The 24,846-nt window shown below is 42.7% G+C and overlaps 1 protein-coding gene across 16 annotated transcripts in view; it reads left to right on the top strand.

Moving 5' to 3' along the window:
* The window catches only part of PTPRD (protein tyrosine phosphatase receptor type D), a 2,140,456-nt gene that overhangs the window by 497,380 nt on the left and 1,618,230 nt on the right, over positions 1-24,846 (top strand). The window contains exon 5 of one of the 16 annotated variants that reach the window (XM_061629610.1): positions 4,874-5,045. The exons of the other annotated variants lie outside the window; for them this stretch is intronic. The gene's annotated coding sequence lies outside the window, so the exon portion shown is untranslated. The remainder of the gene's footprint in view (positions 1-4,873; positions 5,046-24,846) is intronic. 16 annotated transcript variants of the gene reach the window in all.

Genomic DNA, 24,846 nt, shown 5'->3' with positions numbered 1-24,846 from the left:
AGATGGTCAGAACATATAAAACCGATTCTGGCTCGCTTGCCTTGGCTGCCTGTATGTTTCTGAGCTCAATTCAAAATGCTGGTTTTAACCTATAAAGCCTTACATGGCCTGGGGCCACAATACCTGATGGAAAGCCTCTCCTGACACGAACCCACCCGTACACTACGCTCAACATCCAAGGCCCTCATCCGAGTGTCTCCTCCGAGGGAAGCTGTGAGTGTGGCAACAAGGGAGAGGGCCTTCTCAGTGGTGGCCCCCAAATTATGGAATGATGTCCCTGACAAAATAAAAGCAGTGGTATCTATGTAAACCCTGCCTAAATGCTTTACATATAGGATTGGAGGGGGAGAGAAAGATTTACAGTACAAACACAATCCTTTGCTGTGTTCACTCAAAAGCCCCAATTGATTTACAGCACAATCCTAACCATGTCTACTCAAGTCCTATTGAAGTCAGTGGGGTTTATTCTTGGTATGTGGGATTAGCATTGCAGCTTTACTACCAAAAAAGTGAGTGTTGGAGAAATTTTCCTCCTTTGGGTCTTTTGCTGGGAGTCCTTGAATAAAAATTTTGAAGAGACAGGCTTGCAGCAAAAAGGTAGGCCTTTATTGGATGACAAGTGTACACTTGGTCAGTCTCTCCCTTAGTGAATGGAGAACTGCAACTTGGCACTGGTTGCCTGGGGTTTTTATATATTTCAGGACAAAGACTTTAGCATCTATCAATCAGGATTTAACACATCAGAATGACATAGACAAGATAGTATTACACAGGCATTTTGCATAGGTACGTTGTACTTTGAAAGGTAAAATATATAATACACTATTTTTGCAAGTAATTAAAAAACCCGGTGTGATGTTCCTGATTTGTAATGTAAATATGGTAAGTGCTGGTATAACATAAGACATATGGTAAGTGGAGTGAGTGAGGAGGGGGAGTACATGGGCTGTAGAATGCTGGATGATTGGCTGAGCATTTGAATGGCTGGGAGTATAAATGGAAGGATGACAGTTGAATCGGGTGGTGGTGTTTTGGTGGTGTATTGTTGGTGTGTTGGAGAGGTTGGTGTGGAGAGTAGAAGGTGGCTGTTGAGAGAGTGAAATAGGAGTTCTGAGGCAATTATTAAGAAGTAAAGTACATATGAGAACATATATGAAACCATACGCTTGTCAACAAAGTCTTAAGTAATCTTGTTTCTAATGCTTAATAAATATTTCTTGGTTTACTAAAAGCTTGATTCTTCAGCTGGGATACACAGACCAGGGGGGATGGCAGAGTAACCAAGGCTGAAAAGTAATTGTATCAAATGGTGGCAGCGGCAGAGGAAAAGATATTGTATCCAGTACCACAGCGAAACACAGAGCTGTAAGCTTCAGAGGCAAGAGGCTGCAGGGGGGGTTGGGAATTACCTATACCCATAGACAGGGGCATCACTAGGGCAGTGCGGCAGGTGCGGGCCGCACCGGGTGACACCATGAGCCACCCCCCCTAGCCAGCAAGAACTCCTCCGTCCCAGTAAGCAGAGTAAGCAAGTGAGCGGGCCACTCCTTGCTCTGCCACCGCGCCACCTGCGTCTCTCACTGAGCTATGAGGAGCTCACCGGATCCCTGAAGGGAAGCACCGACGCAGCCCGTCGCCAAAGAGTCCACGGACAGGGCGGGCAGGGAAGCGGCTCTCTAGTCGTTCTGGACTGGAGGACGCAGCTTCCACCCGCCCTCCACCCCAAATCCCCTTCCTCTCTAGGAGCCCAGTTCACTTTCCTTAACCCTTCCGCGGCCAACCTTCTCCTCCTCTGCCCGAGAAAGGCGCTTTGCACGGGGAGCCTTCTGCCTCCTCCCGGCGTGCCGCTTTCCCCCTCGGCCCAGGCCGGGCTGGCTTGTCCTAACTCCTGAGAGACTCCCGCTGGGCGAGGCTTGCCCAGAAGGGGACCCTCCCTTGCTCGGGTGGAGCAGCGGCCCCCGGGAGCATGTAAATGAGTGTGTGTATTTGGAAAAGGGAGCGAATATCTCTCTCTCTCTCTCTCTCTCTCTCTCTCTCACACACACACACACACACACACACACACACTGCTTTTTTAAAAAAGGCGTACATGCTGTTAATGCTAAAATTAATAGTGTATGCGTGTGACTGATCTGGGACTGGGAGAACTGCTGTGGTGTATAAAACCCTAAACTCATACATCATATTAAGTAATGTGAGGAATTACCTGACCCTGTTTCTGCTGTCATATCCCCTGTTCTGGCTCAACAAATGTAGAAGAGGCTTGTGGTCCTTTAAAAAGCAGATGTGTGTACAATCCTATTTTTATTTAGAAACTTCTCTTGTCCTATACAAACTTTCGATGCAATAATAATAATGTTATACAATAATTGTTTATAGAACTGGTTGTGGCATGAGTTTGTGGGTAAGATGAGTGGGCTCTAGTTTATGGAAACTTGTGTCACAATCTGTATAGTATGTGTTTGCTCTGTAATTTGTTGTGTGTGTTACAATCCCCACTTCATCCAGAACTATGTGGTCCAAGAGGAGAAAATAGCTATCTTTGTACCCATACATTAAATCTGACAGGTGATTAATCTATGTTTAGTGGTCTTGTAAATGCATAATTTATGCATGTTGCAAGCTGATAATGTGCATGCATGTGAAAGAACTGAGAGTGAAAACCAGCACCAAAGAGTAGTAGTAGTAAACATTTTTATAGCACTTTCAAATTTAACACACATTATCCAGATGTAATGGGGAGGAGACCCTGGCTGGGAATCCAGAGTCTGTGACTTCAAATCCCCGCTCATGTCTCCTGGGTATCAAGGGCCAGCTAAAGATCACCCCACAGTGCGTGGCTCAGGGGTTACGTGTCCTGCCACCTGGGCAGCCGTGGGCAAGCTGTATAGTCCCAAGGAGCCCAGTTGCCCCCCAGCTGGCAGTTGTGGACAGGGAAGGGGTTGGCTTGTGCAGCTGTGGCAAGCTGAGCAGGCCCCAGCCAGCTGGGGAGGACTAGCCTTAGAGGGAGGCAATGGTAAACCCCCTCTGAATACCGCTTACCATGAACACCTTATTCGTAGGGTCACCATAAGTCGGGATCGACTTAAAGGCAGTCCATTTCTATTTCATCCAGATGTATGTCAAAGGTAAGATTCAAACCAGAGGCTTCCTGAGTATGTGATGGAATATGTATAAGAGAAATATACATACAGAAAAAAACAGATGGATACATGCCCATGAAATTGATAGACATGATCATACATGTCATCATACTTACCAAGGATGGCAGTAAATTTATAATCTTGTTTTTACAGATACCTTTAATCCACATGGAATAATCACAGACAGTACAAAAGCATGATAGGGGAAGAACTGTAGTTCAGTGGTAGTATTTCTTTTGCATGCAGAAGGTATTGCTATTGCCATTACATTGAGTGATATATGGGAATTACGATTTATGAGTAACATTAGTACAAAAAACATTACTAAGGATTCTGTATGGTCTGGTACGGGAGGAGGTCCATGGGGTGACACCATGAGTTACCGCACCAGGTAACACCAACCCTGGTGACGCCACTGCCCATAGACAAAAGGTATCGAGATAGACAGGCAGAGACTAAGGCACAGTCTATAGGCTATAAGGGATACAGAGTGTTGGGTAGAGTGGCCTAGCAGGGGGATCTTTTGAGATCTGTGCTAGTGCGGTGAAAGGTAAAAATAAACCTGACGTTCCTGACTGGGGGTGACCAGAGGTGGGCTGCACATCATAAGGTGGGCCTGACAGTGGTAAGACATCACTAGTGGTCACAGGCGGGGAAGGACGTCACACCCAGCTTGTACACTTTTATTGTAATCATAAATAAAATTGTTTACAGTAAACAATTGTCTGGCAAGATCCTGCTGTGATTATTTGTTCTTCATCTCTTGACCTGCACAGAAAAGGACTTTTGCTACTGCTGAAAGCTATAAACTTACTCTATTTATGAGATTTTCAGACAAGTTGGAAAGACAATAGTTTTCTGGACTTGCAATGGGTTCTAGCTATTGCCTGGAAGTCAACAATTCCTTTGTCAATCACAACCCTGACTTCACTTATTGGCTACAAACCTGAAAGGGTGGGGTTAGAGCAGCTGGTTACGAGCTCATTTAACAGAAATTGCAGGAATGGCAGCTGATGTTCTGGTGTATGTCTCTTGAACCAGACCACCTAGGAACTTATTTTTTTAAAAAGAATAAAAGCGGAGAGTCCAGAGACTGGGATGACTCACCTGGACACCTGGAGGGGACCCCAAAAATATGGAGTCTCCAGGCGAAAACCGGAGATCTGGCAACCCTAGCACATTCACTTTTAAATTAAATATGGCTGCATTTAATATAAGCTCAGTCTCATTCCAGCTTCCAGACCATGGTGATGAAACAACAAATGATACATACAAACATAGCAGTCCTATGAGTGCAAAACATTTTTTACATTTTTGAAACAAGAAGAAATGGTAGTCAAACATGGAATTCTGAATGCATACATATTAAGGATGTCCATCTGCATTAATAAAATAGGACTTGTTTGTGGATTAGTGTGACTTCATCTGAAGCCTAGGCACATGCATAGATAACAGCCATATTATGACAAAAACATGTATTAGATTTTCTACCAGTCTAAATACTTCCCCCCTGATGACTTCCCTCCTGATGTGATTTTATTATTTTTATTCCATTTAAGTGGGAATGCAACAAACAGTACAAATTTATGGAATAAATCTGATTTTTTGAAACATCTCATAATTTATTTCATTTTTTTTCAAGTAAAGCTCTTCTAGATAAAGGATGATAATAACAAAGTGTTTGTCCTTTTTTTTAATGTTAGTTTACTTCTGGTTCTCTCTCTTCTTAGTACCTGAGACTTAAACATGGGATTGACTTCATAAACACATTGCCCTATGAACTCTTCATGGTAAAACAAGGCATATTGCAAACATTTGAGAAGAGGTGTTTGTAAAGGTGAACAGCCCTTCCCATGAACAAGACTGGGCCAAACATGGTCCTTGCTGCAGGAAGGTGAACAGGTATGTGCTCACCTTAACCCTTTGAGCAAATTCCACAGCCAGTCCATGCCCCAAGGCTCCTCAGCCACTCCTCACCTAAGGATTTTCTACCTCAGCTAGAGCCACATTCAGTGCTCTTTTCCTTCTGAGAAGGATGTATAGCCATCCCAGAAGAAAAATACACTGGAGGCACTTGCAGCTCCAATTCTGACTCCCCTTTTGCCTGCCCAAATATAATCATCTTTGCTTTCAAGTAGGAGAAGGGAGAGGCACAGGCACTGGTTGCAGCCAACACCTCTGGAGCACCTTTGAGAGATTTACATGCTTTACTGTTGAATGTATGCAAATCTCAGTGCTTTTTGCATTTTTGTTTGGAATGTTCACAAACACTTTAGCGATAAAAAAGGGATACTTGTGAACCCTTAATTAAAACTTTTCAAGCTTTTGTCCTAAAAAAAGGAGCTTTTTTTAAGAGCTAAAAATTAAAACCATAGGCTCAGAATTTTTTTTAACTTCCCTTATTGTACCTGCCAATTTACTCCAAGATCAGTAACAAATTAAATCCAAGTACACAACCTAATTTACAGCAAGCTCAATATTGGCAACAATCAGCTAGAATATTGAGAAATGTGCCTGCATTATCTTCTGTTTTAATTATCTCATGCCTTGGGGAAACAGGTTGTAATTTTAAAATTTTGACTGCATTGCAAAAGTAACTTTTATAAAAAGAGCTTTGTGAAGAACTGCTTTGATACAATCTTCTTGAAATTGTCTCCTATGCAAGACCCACTGAAATCATTGTACACTGCCAATAACGTATTGTGGTCTTGATGAGTCAAATTTACAAAAGGTACAGAAGTCTTTCTTCCATTTTTTCATCCACTGATGTATATAATTTTTTGCTTATACCATAGAGCATGATAGACATGCATATCTCATCCATCAACAGATATTGACAAATCAATTACCTTCCCCGTGTGTTCCTTTTCAAAGTTAATGAATTTCCAGAGGGGTAGCCCTGTTAGTGTTTTGCCACAAGAAGAACAGTTAGCCTTAGAACCTTACAGAACAGTTAGCACCTTAAAGACAAAATTAATAAAGTGGCTAATGCCCCAACATAAACCTATCTAAGGCATCAATCCTAACCATGTCGTCTGCTCAGAAGTAAGTCCCACTGAATTCAATTAGGCTTATTCCCAGGTAAGTGGTGTTAGGATTGTAGTGCCAGCCTGCCAGCCTTGCCCTGGCCTGCATTTAAAATGGCTGTACACCAAAGCCTTGTGGGGATTTTCCCCCTTGACATCTTTTTCTGTAACTTGCCAGTAGGCAGTTAAATGTTTAGTTTTGTCTCATCACTGTGACTTGGCAATTTACAACCCCAGCTGTATGTCGGAAGGCAGAGCTGGGGTCCCAATCCCGGGGAGCTGGATCCCGGAGAGTTGGGAGAAGAGTATTCAGATGGATGGCAGAGGGAAGGGGGAGGAACTTCCCCCCTTTGGAGCGAAGACGAAACAGAGGAACTGCCAGTGATAAGGTCGCTTAGCAACGGGGAGCCTGAGCCCTCCCTGGACATTCTCACGCCTCCCCCTCTTTCAGGCTCAGAGCAAGAGGGGAAAGAGGGAGGGCTGCTCACAGCCGAAAAGCGGGGAGGCAGTTTACCATCAGCCCCTCCCCTATCCCCCATCCTGGAATCGGAAACTTCAGAAGAGGAGGGGGTGATGCTTCCCCCCTCACAGCTGAAAAGACAGGAGAGAAGGGGGGGAAGGCGGGCAGTACCTGAGGGGCAGTTAAGGAGGAGCGAAAGATTGCGCGCCCATTTGGCCCCTTCTTAAAGAACAGGCGGGAAGAAGTCCCTTGCTCTGTCAACTTTCTCCCAATGCCGCAGGACCTGTATCCCTGTATTGCTTCATGAGAAAACGCAGTCTTTGTTTGGACATTACCCTAATAAAACACAAATTAACTACAGCCGTTGGTCTGGTTCCTGAGTCACATCCTGGGCCTGACACTGTATGAGATTACAAGCTAGCTTCACACCTAAGGGGCCTGGTTCCTTCCGTCAAGGCCATAAAATTCAAGGAACTGCCTTGGGAAACCAAGAGGAGGCGCCTGGTGTTGTGGGAACATAGTTTTTTCATCCTTTTGATAAAATCCTAATTGGTTAATTGTCTCCAGCTGGGTGGAAGATTTCTTCCATAAGAAGGAGCTCAGAACTTTGGGTTTTTGTGTCCCACTTCGGAGCACCACCTTGTCTCTTTGGTGGTGTTCTGTGGTGGCTCCATTTCCATCCTGACTCACAAATCCCTGAGGGGAGAAGGCTATTCATCTATAGATCCTATGGTATGTAAGTATAGCTTAGGCAAGAAAGCTTTGTTATTTTGATTTGTGCGAAAAACTATCTTACTTGTTTTTCTTACCAAACCTTGCCCTGTTTGAGGTGTATGGTAACAGGATTCAATTTGCTGCTAAACTTATTTTGTGCACCTCTTTGTTATTTGTAAAACGTTTATGCTTTTCTTATTTTCTTTTTAATAAACTTTAATTACTTTAACCAACGTGTGTTCATTTCAGAGAGAGGGGTCAGTTCCTAAATTCAGTCCTTGCCATTCGACTACAACTACCGTGTAACGAAAGGAACTTTTTACCTGAGGCTTTGGAAAGGGCAAGGAGTGTTCTTATACTCTTGTCCTGAGAAGCTCTGGTGTTTTAACTGGTCTCTGGGATTCCCTTCGCCCCAGAGTAGCTATCCAGTTAGAAGGGTGGTAGCAGTTACTACCTTGCAGGGTTGGTGTGAGTGTGCACAACCTTGGCAAAGCAGGATTTGCTGGGATCAATTGCTCAAGGCTGGGAGTTGACTCCTGGGACAGTGAGAGCAGACGGGGAAGGTTCATTTTAGTATAAATTTAATCCTGACTTGTTTCTCAGGCATCAGGGAAGCACAATTGAACACCCTGTAGATATTTGATCTTTGGATCCTTGCTTATATAAATTCTTGTAGATATATTAAACATTTTACAGGCACACTTATGCCAGTGTAATGCCACTTATTTGTGTCCTTTTTTGTAATGCAACATTTTATTTCATAGATGTGTATTTTATATACAAAATGGTCATGTGCATCTGCTGACACATTTTATGAATAAGCATCTTGAAAATGTAATCTTATTGTTCAGTGAGATAGAAATATCTGCAGAAATAATAAGCAAGAGTTTTTACATGTCTGATAGGAACCCATTTTACCCCAGATTAAAGTGAAAGAACTACAGAGGCTAGCCTACCTGATGTACTTGGTCATCATTCCTGACCATTTGCCATGTTGGCTGGGGCTGATGGGAGTTATAGTCCAGCAACCTCTGGAGAGACAAGGGTTCCCCACTCCTGTTTTATATGAAATGGCTGAGCAGCCAAATTACAGATCAAAGTGGAGAGCACTTGGAGCAACTCAGAAACATACATTTATTTATTTATGTCATTTATATTATCTGGGAAACAAATCTCAAAGTAGTTTACAACCTAGATTAAAACATTGAACGAAACATCACAAAATATTAAAAGAAAACATTACAAATTCAGACCAAATATAAAAGACAAATTCAAAACAGCTTAATTAACAGAAAAATAAATATATTCTCTTAAACATAAACATTATGAGTCAAGAATCAAATACAAAATACAAACTCCCAAAACAGCATCATTAGTTAAAAAAACTATACTAGGAGCTACACCCCCCCAATAATCCCTCCTAAATATGTCCTTATCAGTCCTCCATGTCTAAATCCCACTCTGATTCATTCCCACAAACCATACAGATAACTTATCTCCAGCCAAACCACCATAAGGAACAAACACTTAGCCTACAAAAATACATAGCAGCCAACGCAACCACTCCCTTCCCGTCTCTCACCCAGGTAGGCCCATACTCAATACCAGTTCAGTTTCTCATACTGAGTGGTATTGGTCATCTTTGAAGCATACAAAAATGTGACAACCCAGACTCTCACTCTGGGCAGCACACGCACAATTCAACTATAACCCAATAATACAACATCACACTCTCTCTCTCTCTCTCTCCTGGATAATAAATTCAACATTAAAGGGGTGATACCCTCATGGAGACCCCAAAGGTTCTGCATTGCAGCAACCTTAATTATTTTATTTATTATTTATTATCATTATTTTTACCCCGCCCTTTTTCCAAAACTGGAACTCACGGCGGCTTCCAGATAAAAGCACACATATAATTAAAAACATACAAAGTCTAGATTAAAATCAAATTAAACAATTTGCAGTATTAAAACCATTCATACATATAGTTAAAATAATTCAAACTCAGTTTAAAATAATACAGTTAGGCAACAGCAATGCAGCACCCTTCAAGACCTGTCCTTAACAGCTTTCAGTTCCAAAGGCTTGTTGAAATAAAAAAGTCTTTGCTTGCCGACGGAAGGACTGCAAGGAGGGGGCCATTCTTGCTTCCCTAGGAAGGGAGTTCCAAAGCCTTCATAGCTAATCTGTGGGCTGGGCGCAGTCAATTAGACGCAGGTGTTCCCACTGTCCTCCTCTGGAATTAGCAATAGCAATATAGGATTTTTTAAAAAAGCACAGATAAAAGGAATATCTTGATGCCTGTGTACATGCCCAGTAGGAAACCTTTCTTCTGTCAAGAGCTGCAGTCCCTTATGAGTGAGGTGTGGGTGCAGCTAGAGCCACAGTAGAGTCAGAGCCAAACTAGTCAGAGTTTGCAGTACTGCATCACTCTTTTCATCTCTGTGCCACCCCATCTCTCTGTTCATTCTTGCTTTTATCCCCATTTAACACAGATCAGATCACTTCCCCTGTCCACATCTATCACTTCATCCATTTCTGTTTTCCCTCCCGCCCTCCTTCTTTCCCTAAAGGGTCGTCCCAATCCACACTTCTCTGCAAAACTTAACATGTAGTAATTGTATCACATTATGCTCATGTCCAAGCATGGACTGATACCATCAGGAAGGATGCAAGTTTCCCACAATCAAATTAGCATTTTATTGATTTCTTTCTTTCCTTTTTTGTCTCTGTGGTGTATTTTGATAGATAGTCTAAATTCTTGGAATATCTGTACATAAAAACAATCTAAAATTAGTTCAGTTAATAGCTTTCTTAACATGATTGCTTGGAGCATGGTGGTTCTGCTGTCCTTGCTCTCAGAGATCTGTCTGCACTGAAGAAGCCTACATATGAGCAGCGCCTTATGGGTATACTTCTACATCATTGGAACTTCTGCTTGTGTGCAAGATTCAGTATAATTGGAACTAGTATGTACTGACTATCTTGACCCAGCGGGTTTGCTTTAAGGCAGGAATGAATTAGACTGCTGCTCCTAGAAATACTTGAGGAATGTGATATGTGCAAATTCCAAGCTGAATCGAATTGACCTGCATCCCCCAGATTAATGTGCAGACAAGGTATCTGCCAGATTTCACACTCTTCAAATGTTTTGATGGAATTCTTGGCTCAAAACAATATTTTAAAAAGGGTTTAAATGAGTATTTTGAGAAAAAATAAGGTTAGAAATATGTTTTCTGCTTTCTCCAATGACTTTCATAGGGGAAAGATAAAGGCTCTGAAGGCACGTATATCAGGATAACCGTCAAAGTCCCAGTGTCTGCTCACATGGCAGTCTCTGCTCATGTTGATAGTGTGAGCAGGGATTGCTCTAAAGGCACACATAGGCACACACAAAGAGTATTTGACAGCTGCTCCAATAAGCTACAAAACTTCAAAACTCCAAAGGTTTGGGGCAAGCTTTCTTCAATTCAGACCACTCAGAGATTACTTGATTCACTCTGGAGAAGGTCCAAATACTTCCAAAGTGGCCTGCGTTAATTCAGTACTCAGGCTTAATCCAAACTGGATCCTCCACACTCCTGCTAGAAACAGACTGATTCATCTATCCCTAAACACTCACTCATATATTTTACAACTTCCATACTGGCATTCAGATCGGTATGTTTCAATCAAAATTACAAACTGAGATGTATATACCATGAGTACAGTAGTGAGAAATATTTACTAGATCTGTATATGGGCCCCAAGATTCCCCTTGTATCTCTCAATAATAATAATCCAACCTGTTTCTGAGTCACTTTGTGCTGTGTCTACTTCAATCTGTGATTTGGGTTCTATAGTGGCAGTATAGTGGGTAGTATGGTAGCAAATTCAGAAATGCAGAGTTCCTTCATGTTAGTCATATCCACACACCCTCCCCTTTTTTGCTGTGGGGTTGAGAATAACATCCTTATTAATGCCTTCTCCCACATTAGACATCATATAAGAACATAAGAAGAGCCTGCTGGATCAGGCCAGTGGCCCATCTAGTCCAGCATCCTGTTCTCACAGTGGTCAGCCAGGTGACTGGAGCCAATAAGCATGAAAGGGGAGAGTGTTAGCTACTGAGAACACCCTTCTCAGTGGCTGACTCACCCTCCTTTCACTCTGATTGGCTCCAGTCAGCAGGAAAGTTCAAGGATGCATGTTAGAAGATTTTTCTCAGTAGCTAACACATTTCCCTTTCAAGCTGATTGGCTCATAGGATGCTGGAAACACAGGGACCCTGCTGGGATTCTGGTCCCAAAAAAGACCCTGGACTACTACACCCCTGTTCTGAGCCACTCTGTATAAAACAAAACTCTGCATTCTCTATTCACTCTTATGAGGAATCTAAAAATGGCTACAATTTTATTCCCCTTTTGGCAGACACAGATGATATAGGCAAGCACAGGAGCCCCTTTGAGTGGATTAAGCCTGCCAAATTGCAAGTCTTGGGACTTGTAAGGGGAAAGTAAAACAAATTCCTGCATTATCCATATAAGGGCAGTATCTTTATTAGGCCAACTAATAATCTAAAATCCCTTATTTTCAGGAGGGGGAAGGGATTTTAATCTCCTACTATTTCTTACTTTAAAATAATTAAGAGGTGGCCAAGCAATGCATATTACTGCTTGTATTTGTTTTATTAATAGTAGCTTCATACCAGCCAGTTAACTTTCACAGCATTTTTTTATTGGAAGGGATATTATCCAATAGACATTACAAGATGAGGATGTCCCTAATATTGCCTGTGGAGTGCTGAAGTATCTGGATAATAAGCCCTTTGACTTAAAATAGAGAAACAGAGGCACAGAAAAACAAAGAGATATAAAGTACAGAAAAGAAGAGAATTCAGAACAATAGAGCATCACGAGACTTTATGGGAGCCCTGATCTGAGGCTGTTGACATGATTTGATTCAGGGAGGGGTATAATTATTCAAAATCACCCCAATTTCCCTCATTATTCAGCCTCAAGCACAGAGTGGTTGCACACCCCTAGTATTTATTTATAAAGTGTAATGTAGATTATGTGTTCTAAATGGGTGAGTGTAAAACAAACAATGGAATTTGTTATTCTCTAAGTTGTGAGTAACAAACAAGATTTAGCATTCGCTGAATCCTTCATTGCTGACAACCTGGATTCACACTCAGTAGCAGATTTAATAGAATGTCATTTCAAATGAAGGAATCTTAGGATGCAGTTGATGGTTTTGGCAACATTTGAAGAGTGCAACATGTGTAGGGCACATGAAAAAACAACAGTTGATGAATATGGTAATCAGTAGACTGGTGGGCAAACCTTTCCTGCAGTTAGTGATCCCTCAGCCAGATACAATTAAAAATTTCCTGAACCTGCCAGTGTTATCATTTCCTTCGGATTTTCCACTGAGTTCCTTTCTGAGATTCTTCAAAGCAGAAATCTCTGTGGCAAAGTATATTTGCATGAATTTCAGAGATTCATAATCACTCTTTTCTGAAAGAGAAACTCATCTCAGATCATTTTACTTACATATGTTGGACCACTGAATCATTCAATGCAAAGAGGACCATTATGTAGAAGTGGGAATTTTGGCAGGAATAGTTTTTCTAACCACTACATGACAAGCTGTACTTGCCATCTTCCGCACAACTATTATATTTTTTTTTAAAAAAAACACTCTAATAATTGTTTAATAGCAGCTTCTGTAGAATGGGGAGGGACAGGAATGCTACAAGAAGAAATAGCACAGCTGGAGGAAGTGCATTCTCTGCAGAGGAGAAAATTCTCCATTTTTAGGAGCATTTTCCCCTCTGCAGTGACTTCAGATAGGTTCCTTGTCACCGATGATCAGCTGATCATTAGTTACAGGAAGCCTCTTTGAAGGCACATTCCCAGTGCTGATTGGTGCTGAAAGCACTTTTTCAAACAAAGTTGCTGTAACCAGCAACCAGCTGTTCAGCAGTTATAACAACCTCCTTTGAACTTTACGAGGTGTCAATCATCTGATGTCATTATGACATCAAGTGATTCACAGTGGGTGGGATTACTTACCTGTCAAAGTTGGCCCAGAGCTGGAACGTCAAGCCATGTAAGTTGGGATGGGGAAGGGGAAAGCTTGCAGGAAGATAGGTGGGAACTAGAGGGATGGAAATATTTGGATTTCATCACGGTTCCAATGGGATAATCACAGACGAGGACAGATATGATATGTCTGAGAATTGGGCTCAGACTAAACCAAGCTGTTTTCTGAGTTTGACGGAGATAGTTTGGCTTTCTAAGCCCAATTTCAGTCTTGATCAGGGGACACCTCTATAGTAATTTGGTACAGATCAGGAAGAGGCAAGTTTCAGTCCTCAGCCTAATTTCATACAGGTTTCATTCTTATTCCAAAGAGAAGGAAAATGGGGGGGGGGGGAGGAGGGATGGCAGGAAGAAGGAAAGGAGGTGGCAAAAATAGAGAGAAACGAGCCCTGTCCACTTTTTTCTTTGTCCCCACTCACTGGCAGCATGTGGTCCCCCACAGATTATCCCCATGGAATGCAGCCCTTGGCTGCTTTCACACATGTGGATTTGCATCAGTTTTGCAGATTAAAATGGTAGCACTTCTGTCCCGATTTTTAAATTTCCTTTCACACTGCAGTACCGGTTCCATTAAGGAACCATAGCTTTATCGGCCACTGTACTGGCATTTTTCGCCAGTGTCTTTCACACTGCTGCAACGAATGACATCTTGTTTTTGTTCTTCACACATGTGCACTGTATTTCCCTCATAATTCATGTGTGAGTTAGCACAGGCTGTTTCCCCCCATTTCTGCTGGTGTATGCCAATATACTAGAAGTTCCTCAGTTACAGAGTGAGGTTGAGCTTCTAAAAAGAATTGGAGTTTATAGTTTTATTAAACCTCATTCAGGTCTATCTTCAGGTTTTGATTGTTGTTTTAAAAACAACAGTCACAAACATATTACTTCACATGAGGAGGCAGAGGTGGAAACAGAGGAAGAGGAAACTGCAACCCGAACCTCTGCTGGAAATCCAGTACAATTTTTGTCAGGCAAAAAAAATTGATACACACCAGCACATGAGTAGCTTCAGCTAGCACAAAACTCCCATAATTTGCCAGGTTCCCAAGTTTGTAAATGGATTATTTCTGGAATCATTTATCATGGCAATGAGTGTTAAACTTTCACTGTATTTCACTAGATTTCCAGAACTAGCTTTTACGTCATGTGAAAGATCAAATAAAATGCGCAAATCACTGGAATAACAGATACTCTAGTGCTAGTGTAGGACATCTGTAGAGCATATACTGTAAATATTTTTGCACATTTGAAAATATTCACACACACACACACACACAAACACATATATATATATGAGAGTAGCCTACTGAGCAATTAAAAATTATCAGCATGGGTCAAATAAAATATTGTTTCTCTATAAGAACATAAGAAGAGCCTGCTGGATCAGGCCAGTGGCCCATCTAGTCCAGCATCCTGTTCTCACAGTGGCCAACCAGGTGCCTGGGGGAAGCCTGCAAGCAGGACCCGAGTGCAAGAACACTCTCCCCTCCTGAGGCTTCCGGCAACTGGTTTTCAGAAGCATGCTGCCTCTGACTAGGGTGGCAGAGCACAGCCATCACGGCTAGTAGCCATTGATAGCCGTGTCCTCCATGAATTTGTCTAATCTTCTTTTAAAGCCATCCAAGCTGGTGGCCATTACTGCATCTTGTGGGAGCAAATTCATAGTTTAACTATGCGCTGAGTAAAGAAGTACTTCCTTTTGTCTGTCCTGAATCTTCCAACATTCAGCTTCTTTGAATGTCCACGAGTTCTAGTATTATGAGAGAGGGAGAAGAACTTTTCTCTATCCATTTTCTCAATGCCATGCATAATTTTATACACTTCTATCATGTCTCCTCTGACCCGCCTTTTCTCTAAACTAAAAAGCCCCAAATGCTGCAACCTTTCCTCGTAAGGGAGTCGCTCCTTCCCCTTGATCATTCTGGTTGCCCTCTTCTGAACCTTTTCCAACTCTATAATATCCTTTTTGAGATGAGGCGACCAGAACTGTACACAGTATTCCAAATGTGGCCGCACCATAGATTTATACAACGGCATTATGATATCGGCTGTTTTATTTTCAATACCTTTCCTAATTATCGCTAGCATGGAATTTGCCTTTTTCACAGCTGCCGCACACTGGGTCAACATTTTCATCGTGCTGTCCACTACAACCCCGAGGTCTCTCTCCTGGTCGGTCACCACCAGTTCAGACCCCATGAGCGTATATGTGAAATTCAGATTTTTTGCTCCAATATGCATAATTTTACACTTCTTTATATTGAATTGCATTTGCCATTTTTCCGCCCATTCACTCAGTTTGGAGAGGTCTTTTTGGAGCTCTTTGCAATCCCTTTTTGCTTTAATAACCCTGAACAATTTAATGTCATCAGCAAACTTGGCCACTTCCCTGCTCACTCCTAATTCTAGGTCATTAATGAACAAGTTGAAAAGTACAGGTCCCAATACCGATTTTTTAGGGACTCCACTTTCTACAGCCCTCCATTGGGAGAACTGTCCGTTTATTCCTACTCTCTGCTTTCTGCTTCTTAACCAATTCCTTATCCACAAGAGGACCTCTCCTCTTATTCCATGACTGCTAAGCTTCCTCAGAAGTCTTTGGTGAGGTACCTTGTCAAACGCTTTTTGAAAGTCTAAGTACACTATGTCCACTGGATCACCTCTATCTATATGCTTGTTGACACTCTCAAAGAATTCTAATAGGTTACTGAGACAGGACTTTCCCTTGCAGAAGCCATGCTGGCTCCGCTTCAGCAAGGCTTGTTCTTCTATGTGCTTAGTTAATCTAGCTTTAATAATACTTTCTACCAGTTTTCCAGGGACAGAAGTTAAGCTAACTGGCCTGTAATTTCCGGGATCCCCTCTGGATCCCTTTTTGAATATTGGCATTACATTTGCCACTTTCTAGTCCTCAGGCACGGAGGAGGACCCAAGGGACAAGTTGCATATTTTAGTTAGCAGATCAGCAATTTCACCTTTGAGTTCTTTGAGAACTGTCAGGTGGATGCCATCCGGGCCCGGTGATTTGTCAGTTTTTATATTGTCCATTAAACCTAGAACTTCCTCTCTCGTTACCACTATTTGTCTCAGTTCCTCAGAATCCCTTCCTGCAAATGTTAGTTCAGGTTCAGGGATCTGCCCTATATCTTCCACTGTGAAGAAGACAGATGCAAAGAATTCATTTAGCTTCTCTGCAATCTCCTTATCGTTCTTTAGTACACCTTTGACTCCCTTATCATCCAAAGGTCCAATCGCCTCCCTAGATGGTCTCCTGCTTTGAATGTATTTATAGATTTTTTTGTTGTTGGTTTTTATGTTCTTAGCAATGTGCTCCTGAAATTCATTTTTAGCATCCCTTATTGTCTTCTTGCATTTCTTTTGCCAGAGTTTGTGTTCTTTTTTATTTTCTTCATTCGGACAAGACTTCCATTTTCTGAAGGAAGACTTTTTGCCTCTAAGAGCTTCCTTGACTTTGCTCGTTAACCATGCTGGCATCTTCTTGGCCCTGGCGGTACCTTTTCTGATCTGCGGTATGCATTCCAGTTGAGCTTCTAATATAGTGTTTTCAAACAACTTCCAAGCATTTTTGAGTGATGTGACCCTCTGGACTTTGTTTTTCAGCTTTCTTTTTACCAATCCCCTCATTTTTGTGAAGTTTCCTCTTTTGAAGTCAAATGTGACCATGTTGGATTTTCTTGGCAATTGGCCATTTACATGTATGTTTAATTTAATAGCACTATGGTCACTGCTCGCAATCGGGTCAACAACACTTACATCTCACACCAGGTCCTGGTCCCCACTGAGGATTAAGTCCAGGGTTGCCATCCCTCTGGTCGGTTCCATGACCAACTGGTCTAGGGAATAGTCATTTAGAATATCTACAAATTTTGCTTCTTTGTCATGACTGGAACACATATGCGGCCAGTCTATGTGTGGGTAGTTGAAGTCACCCATTACTACCACATTTCCTAGTTTGGATGCTTCCTCAATTTCATATCTCACCTCAAGGTCTCCCTGAGCATTTTGATCAGGGGGACGATAGATCGTCCCCAGAATTAAATCCCTCCTGGGGCATGGTATCACCACCCACAATGATTCTGTGGAGGAGTCCGCCTCTTTGGGGGTTTCAAGCTTGCTGGATTCAATGCCTTCTTTTACGTATAGAGCGATGCCGCCACCAATACGTCCTTCCCTGTCCTTCCAATATAGTTTATATCCAGGGATAACCGTATCCCACTGGTTTTCTCCATTCCACCAGGTCTCCGTTATGCTCACTATATCAATGCTGTCCTCTAAGACCAAGCACTCCAGTTCTCCCATCTTGGTTTGGAGGCTCCTAGCATTAGCGTACAGGCACTTGTAAGCAGTGTCTCTCTTCAAGTGTCTTTGGCACTTGTGGTTTGGCCTGTGGTAATTTTGCCCTTCTGAATTTATATCCTGTGCCCCTGCTCTCACAATGCCTACTTCTAGGCCTACCCCTTTTAAAATTTCATCATTTCTTTGGTCTTTATCCCAAGGGGGAGGTTTATTCCGAACCGGACCTTCCTCAGCTCCTGTTGGGTTTCCCCCCCTCAGTCAGTTTAAAAGCTGCTCTGCCACCTTTTTAATTTTAAGTGCCAGCAGTCTGGTTCCATTCTGGTTCAAGTGGAGCCCGTCCCTCTTGTACAGGCCTGGCTTGTCCCAAAATGTTCCTCAGTGCCTAACAAATCCAAACCCTTCCACCCAACACCATCGTCTCATCCACACATTGAGACTGCAAATCTGGGCCTGTCTGGCTGGTCCTGCGCGTGGAACTGGTAGCATTTCAGAGAAAGCCACCTTGGAGATCCTGGCTTTCAGCATCCTACCTAGCAACCTAAATTTTGCTTCCAGGATCTCACGGCTGCATTTTCCCATGTCGTTGGTGCCAACGTGCACCACGACCACTGACTCCTCCCCAGCACTGTCTATCAAACTATCTAAACGACGGGCGATATCTGCAACCTTCGCACCAGGCAGGCAAAACACCTTGCTGTCTACATGCCCATCACACATCCCACTGTCTATGTTCCTAATGATCGAATCACCCACTACAAGGATCCCTCCACCCCCTGGAGATATATCCTCGGCACGAGAGGATAGCTGCTCATCCCCCGAGGAATGGGTCCCTTCTAAGGGATCATTTCCCTCTTCCTCAGCTGGATGGTCTCATTCCCTGAGACCATCGTTCTGCATGATAGCAGAAGAGCTATCATCGTTGGAGTGGGACACAGCTATAATTCCCTGAAGGCCTCCTCCACACACCTCTCTGCCTCTCTCAGCTTTTCCAGGTCCGCCACCTTGGCCTCAAGGAAATGAAGTCGTTCCCGGAGAGCCAGGAGCTCATTGCACCGAGAGCACACCCACGACTTCTGTCCAACAGGCAGATAGTCGTACATGCTGTAGGCAGTGCAAAACACTGGAAAGCCCCCACATCCCTGCTGGGTTCTTACCTGCATAGTTTTGTTTAATGTTTATTATGTCACTGGGTTAGAAACTGTGGTTTAGTTGAGGTCAGGGAATAGACAGGCAGAGTGGGGGGCCCTGGCCTCCTCACCCTGCTGCCGAACTCGCTCTGCTGCTTAACTCGCCTTGACGCTTCGTCAGCTGGGGCTCCCTCTAGCTCGTGGAGCAGGCTCCCTCGCTAGGGTGCTCTGAATTTATATGTATTTCTATGTTTTACAGTGAAAAGAGGATCTGAATATTAAGTATAGTTCTAATTGAAAAAGTTCAGTTTAAGGCGGTCCAATGGTTAAGGAGAGATCTGATACAAAAGTTAAGCATGCAAAAACTACCTCATAACTTTTGTTTAGTAAATGCAGCATCAATTGTTGTTATTACATGATAATCCTAGTCGTTTTCACTTTTCCAGTTCAGCAGTATCCCAATTTGAAATCTTTCCAAGTGCACAGTAATATCTGGCATATTTAATATTGATAAATTTGATACATTTTCTCTGGCTCTGTTAAGCCAAATTCTGTTGAATTATATAAAATTACTTCAGCAGTTCTGAAAATTCCTATGAGGTATCTATTCTTAGATACCTCATAGGTATATAGGATGTATTCTTAGGACAATATCTAGTTCTCAGACCTCTTGACCATACAAGAACTGTAAAAATTAAATACGGAAGAAAAGAAGGATTACATCATCCATAATATTTTAAGAGATATTGACATGTGCCCTGCCCTTCCTGAAGTACTTTGTCTAGATTCATTGTAATGTCAGGTGTTTTTTTTTCCCTTTCCTTTCGTTTCCTTTCCTTTCCTTAAAGGTGCTACTTAATGGTGCAGGTATTTCCATCCAACATTCTTGGCACTAATTAAATGCTAATATAATTTCTGTAAAAGATTTTTTCCTAAATAGTGCCTCTTTCACTTTTGCATAGACAAATGAATAATAATGAAAAATTCCCTGGGAGAGATTTTAAGAAAGACTTTTAATAAAGTCTTATGTACTAAAGAGTACATAAGAGAAGCACACTGTCAGTTGAACAGTGAGAATTGCTGCAGCAAAATTAGCATGCAAAGTTCCAGCTGGTTTCTCTTCAAAAGTTATGTCCCTTGTCCCTTTGGATCTTGGCCATCACCCTACAAATTTTATTCTATATTGATCAGTTACAGACAAAGCTGTCTCATATTTATCAGGCCCAATACTGATGAGCAGCAACACTCCAGGGCATCAGGCTGAGATATATTCCACCACTTGCTATCTGATATTTTTTAACAGGAGATACTATGGACTAGGACCTTCATGAAAAATGTGTGTTCTACCCATAGAGCTATGACCTTTCCCCTTAATTTGGAAACCCAGGCTTTCCAGTAGAATGTTACAATATTGTCATGGCATCATAAGCTGCATGTACACTTTTTAAAAACTTCTTTTCAAAAACTCTTTGAAAGATAAAATGTATAATATGCTATTTTTGCAAGTAATTTAAAAACCCTGCTTGTACACTTTTGTTATAATCGTAACTGAAATTGTTTACTGTGCATGCCTGCTAAGATCCTGCTGAGATCTTTTGTTCTACATCTACTGCACACAGAGACAAAGGGACTTTTGCTACTGCTGAAAGCTGTAAACTTACTCAGTTTATGAGATTTTCAGACAAGTGGAAAAGAAAACAGTTTTCTGAACTTACAATGGGTTATGAAGCCCCACTTACCTGCGCAGCATGGATAAGCGGGGCATAGTTGCGAGGAGGGAGCGATGCTGCCACGGCCATCTTCGTTAAGGGCAACGTCGTGTGTTGCAGCGTTATGTGTGTGTGACGTGCGGCAGGGAGGGGAGGGGCCATGGGCCTATTTAAGGCCAGGCCGCCCCTCCTACCTCCTCTTTCAACGAGCGACGCCCACCCTGCCCTCCCTCTCTTATAGTGTGTTCAATGGTCGCTTCGGGACCGAGTAGGAATTTTTACCCTGCCCACCCTTGTCTGGCGGGCAGGTTTTTTGCCTACTCCACACTGTGAGAGTGGGATGGAATCGGGTTAGGGGGCGTTGTGATTAATAGGTGAATTTGGCTAATTTGGCTATTTTGTTATGGTTGAAGTTTAATTGCCCTAGGAGGGCAGTTTATAATTGGGGCACTGGTGTGGGAAGGTGCGGAAAGGGAAATAGGTAAGGACAGCTCGGTGGCCCCCTTAGGCACCTTTGGAGGTGATTGGCGGTTCCAGAGGCCTGTCTGTCAGAGCTTTGCGGCTTGAGGGCAGGATATGGGCTGCTTTTGGGGCCAACTTAACTCATCCACCCGAGGGTTGTGCGGCCCCGGGGGGTGGTGACCTGAGAAGGCCCCCCTACTCACCTACTGGGTGTGGCTGGCAGAAGGGGTAAGCAGATGGGGCTTGCCCTTGTCCCAAGCAGGGGCTGGTCGCCCGTGAGCTGTATGGCAAGATGCTTGCTTATAGATAGTTCCGCACCTAGGTTTCCCTCTGCAGGTCACTTTAAAAGCTGTTTTTGTATAGTTTAATAACGTGGCCCTTGTTCAACCCAAGCTGATGTGTCCTTGTCTTATTTCGCCCCTTCACTCGCAACTAGATATTGCCTGGAGGTCAACAAATCTCTTGTCTGTCACACCCCTGACTTCACTTATTGGCTACAAACCTGAAAGGATGGGGTTAGAGCAGCCAGCTATGAGCTCATTTAACAGACGTTGTGGGGGGGTTGATGTTTTGGTGCATATCCCTTAAACCAGACCACCTAGGGGGAAAATTTTTTTTAAAATGAAAGCTGAGAGTCTGGAGATGAGGGTGACTCTCCCAGAGACCCAGAGAAGAGCTAAAAATCTGGAGTCTCCAGACAAAAACCGGAGGCCTGGCAAGCCTACTAATAACGGAAACTGGCAGTTACAGAAAACTTGCACCATTCCTAGCTGTTACGGATACTGAATTTTAGATGTGATTTATAAATGACAGAATAAATGTTCGCTTTGTTGGGATTCTTCGGGTATATTTTCTATAAACTGTAAAATATAGATTCCTAAATGCAGAATATCAGAATAATATAAAAAGTGGAATGTCACAAACAGTCATACAGCAGCGCTGCTTTGCAGAGAGTTTCTGCTTAGGTAATCACAGAGCAAGGAGCAAGTGCTGACAACACCGATATTCAAGAACAGAGCTGCTCTGTATAACAGTAAATCGAATCTCACAATACATACCTGCCTCTGGGCTTAAATGTTGTGTACTAGTGCTATGTCTTTGGTAACACAAAAACCAGCCTTCTGTGTTGAACATTATGTTCTTAAAACATTCAGTTGCTGAACACATTCTATTTTATATATAATAAAGAGATCAAAATGATTTTTCCCAAAAGCAATTTAAATGCAAGTCTGCTTGATAAATACAGTTCAAATCTGCTTCATTGCATAAAACTGGAAGAAACAAATATTCCTTTGGGCGTTAGTCTCAAATCATTTTATATGCAGCAAAAAAAGGAATTTATTCCAATTTTTTAATATCATAAATCAGGATTAGCATGCATTTTCCTTTTTTTGTCTTTCAAACTATAGCAGAATTCTTCTTGCACGTAGAAGGTTGTACAATTAAATTATAAACCAAAATATGTGCAGGAGAATACATTCCTAAACCATCTAATTTTTCCCCATCTACTTCCTGAATCAAACAGTATGTATAACAAGGTAGTTTGCAGAGCAAGTACAAATAAATCCCTTAAATAACTCTAAATTATGATTCCAGTATGTCAGGCTTTTACAATTTCTATAAAAGCCATATGTGCGAGTTGGTCAGCTCTAGCTTCTCGTATACCACTGCCCCCACCCACAAATTCACTACATTTTCTAATGTTAGTGATCAGAGAAATCAGTCTACCACAAATCAAACCTCAGTTTCTGGCCTAAAGTTCACTTATTTTAGAACCAACCTCTGTCTCTTGCTGAGTTATATATTATTATTACACATTTGTCAGCTACTGACATATTTAATTATCTTCTTTAGGAGAAGGGAATCAAAGCCCCTTTGGAGAGGACACATAGCTCAGGGACAGAGCACAAGCTTTACATTCAGAGGGCCCCAGATTCAGTCCCTGGCATTTTCAGTTCAACAGATTAGATAGCAGGTGATGGGAAACCTTCTGCCCAGGTACTCTGGGGTCCATTGCTAGTCAGAGCAGTCAATAGTGGACTGAACCTGGGGTGCACGCACCCCCAGGGGTGCAAGACACTTTTTCTAGGGGTGTGAGGCCCAACCAAAGATTTTGGAAAACTGTCATTTATCTTACCTAAGTTAGGCTAAAACACACATTAAAATATTTTTTTTAAAAATGAACAGTATTTTTTCAGGGGGTGCAAGAGCATATTTTGGAAATCCAAGGGGTGCTGGCAGTGGAAAAGGTTAAGAACCACTGGACTAGATAGACAAATAGTTTGACCTGGTATGAAGCAACTTCTTAGAAAAGAAAGTAAACTTTTAAAACTCACAGAATACGGTTGAATATGAAGATATAACAAGACATTTTATACAATTTATGTTTTGCCATTTTTTCCCCATCAACAGCTTTTTTAGAGGGGACTGTGTCCTAAGTTGATCTTCAGTTTGATTATTTGTTTAATATTGTTCATAATAGAGAGCTAGTGTGGTGTAGTGGTTAAGGTGTTGGACTACAACCTGGGAGACCTCACACAGCCAAGAAGCTCACTGGGTGACCTTGGGCCAGTCACTGCCTCTCAGCCTCAGAGGGAGGCAATGGTAAACCCCCTCTGAATACTGCTTACCATGAAAACCCTATTCATAGGGTCGCCATAAGTCAGAATCGACTTGAAGGCAGTCCATTTCATTTTTTTCATTGTTCACAATTCCTTTTGGCAGTAATACCCTAGAGAGATTATTTTATTGATGTGCCTCACCAAGGATTAACTGGAGATTCAGTAGGATTTGTTCCACACATTATTGCTAAGAATTTTAGAAATTAAAATACTTTATTTTTTAATCTCAAAACTAATCTGGCCATTAATCATAACCATCTGATCTTTCTAGTGACTTTTCCCCCATGCAGTCTGGAGACCAGAGCCCTGGCTCATTCATTCCTACATGTTCAAGGCATGTTAATCATATTAGCAGCATTGGCTCTTGCTGTCCCTGGGTAAAAGTGTGCACTCGATTTGGACAAAGCCTAAACCAAGAACCAAAGTGCCTGCAGGAGGAAGGGGAACACCACCATCCCTTCCAGGGAAAGAGAGCTGTTTGCTGCTGCCTGCCTGCTTGCTTGCTTGCTGCTGCTGCTCGGCTACCACCACCACCACCCTTTCCCGGTTGGACTTCTGCTCTGCGGGGGTCATGCCTTACAGGACCAGGCCCCAGGTACTAAGCCTGCTGTGGCTGATTTTTTTCCACCTGTCCCTTCTCTGGAGGGGATACATAAGCTGGCTGGCTGAGGTGGCTCCTGCTTTGTCTGCCTTTTTCTGGGTCTTCAGTTATGTGTCTGGGAGAGAGGACTCAGAGCCAAGTGGGGATATTTGAGGGCCCTCCAATTAGTGTAGCGACAGATAGAGGGAGATATGGTGTTGTGAGTAGGACTTGCCAGGTAAGGGGAACGCAGCCCAGGCAGTTAATGGCTGTGCCTTGTTCCAGTCCTCCCCACACCTGCAGGTTTGTTGGTTGCCCTATCAGCCAGCTCTCAGACCTCCGGATGCTGCTGCTAAATGCCAGATTGGTGCATAATAAGATCTCCCTCATTCATGATTTAATTGTGGATGAGGCAGCCGATCTGGTATGTATAACCGAGACCTGGGTGGGTGAGCAGGGGGAGTCAGTCTCTCCCAGCTATGTCCGCCAGGGTACCTGGTCCAGCATCAGGGTAGACCTGAGGGTCGGGGAGGGGGATTTCTGTGGTCTATAGGAACTCCATCTTCCTCTGCAAGCACCCTGTCCATGTGACTACTGG

The sequence above is a fragment of the Rhineura floridana genome, chromosome 1 (assembly GCF_030035675.1).
Source record: "Rhineura floridana isolate rRhiFlo1 chromosome 1, rRhiFlo1.hap2, whole genome shotgun sequence".
NCBI classification, from domain to species: Eukaryota; Metazoa; Chordata; class Lepidosauria; order Squamata; family Rhineuridae; genus Rhineura; species Rhineura floridana.
The sequence above is the reverse complement of the archived record's forward strand: the minus strand, read 5'-3'. Positions and strand labels throughout refer to the sequence as shown.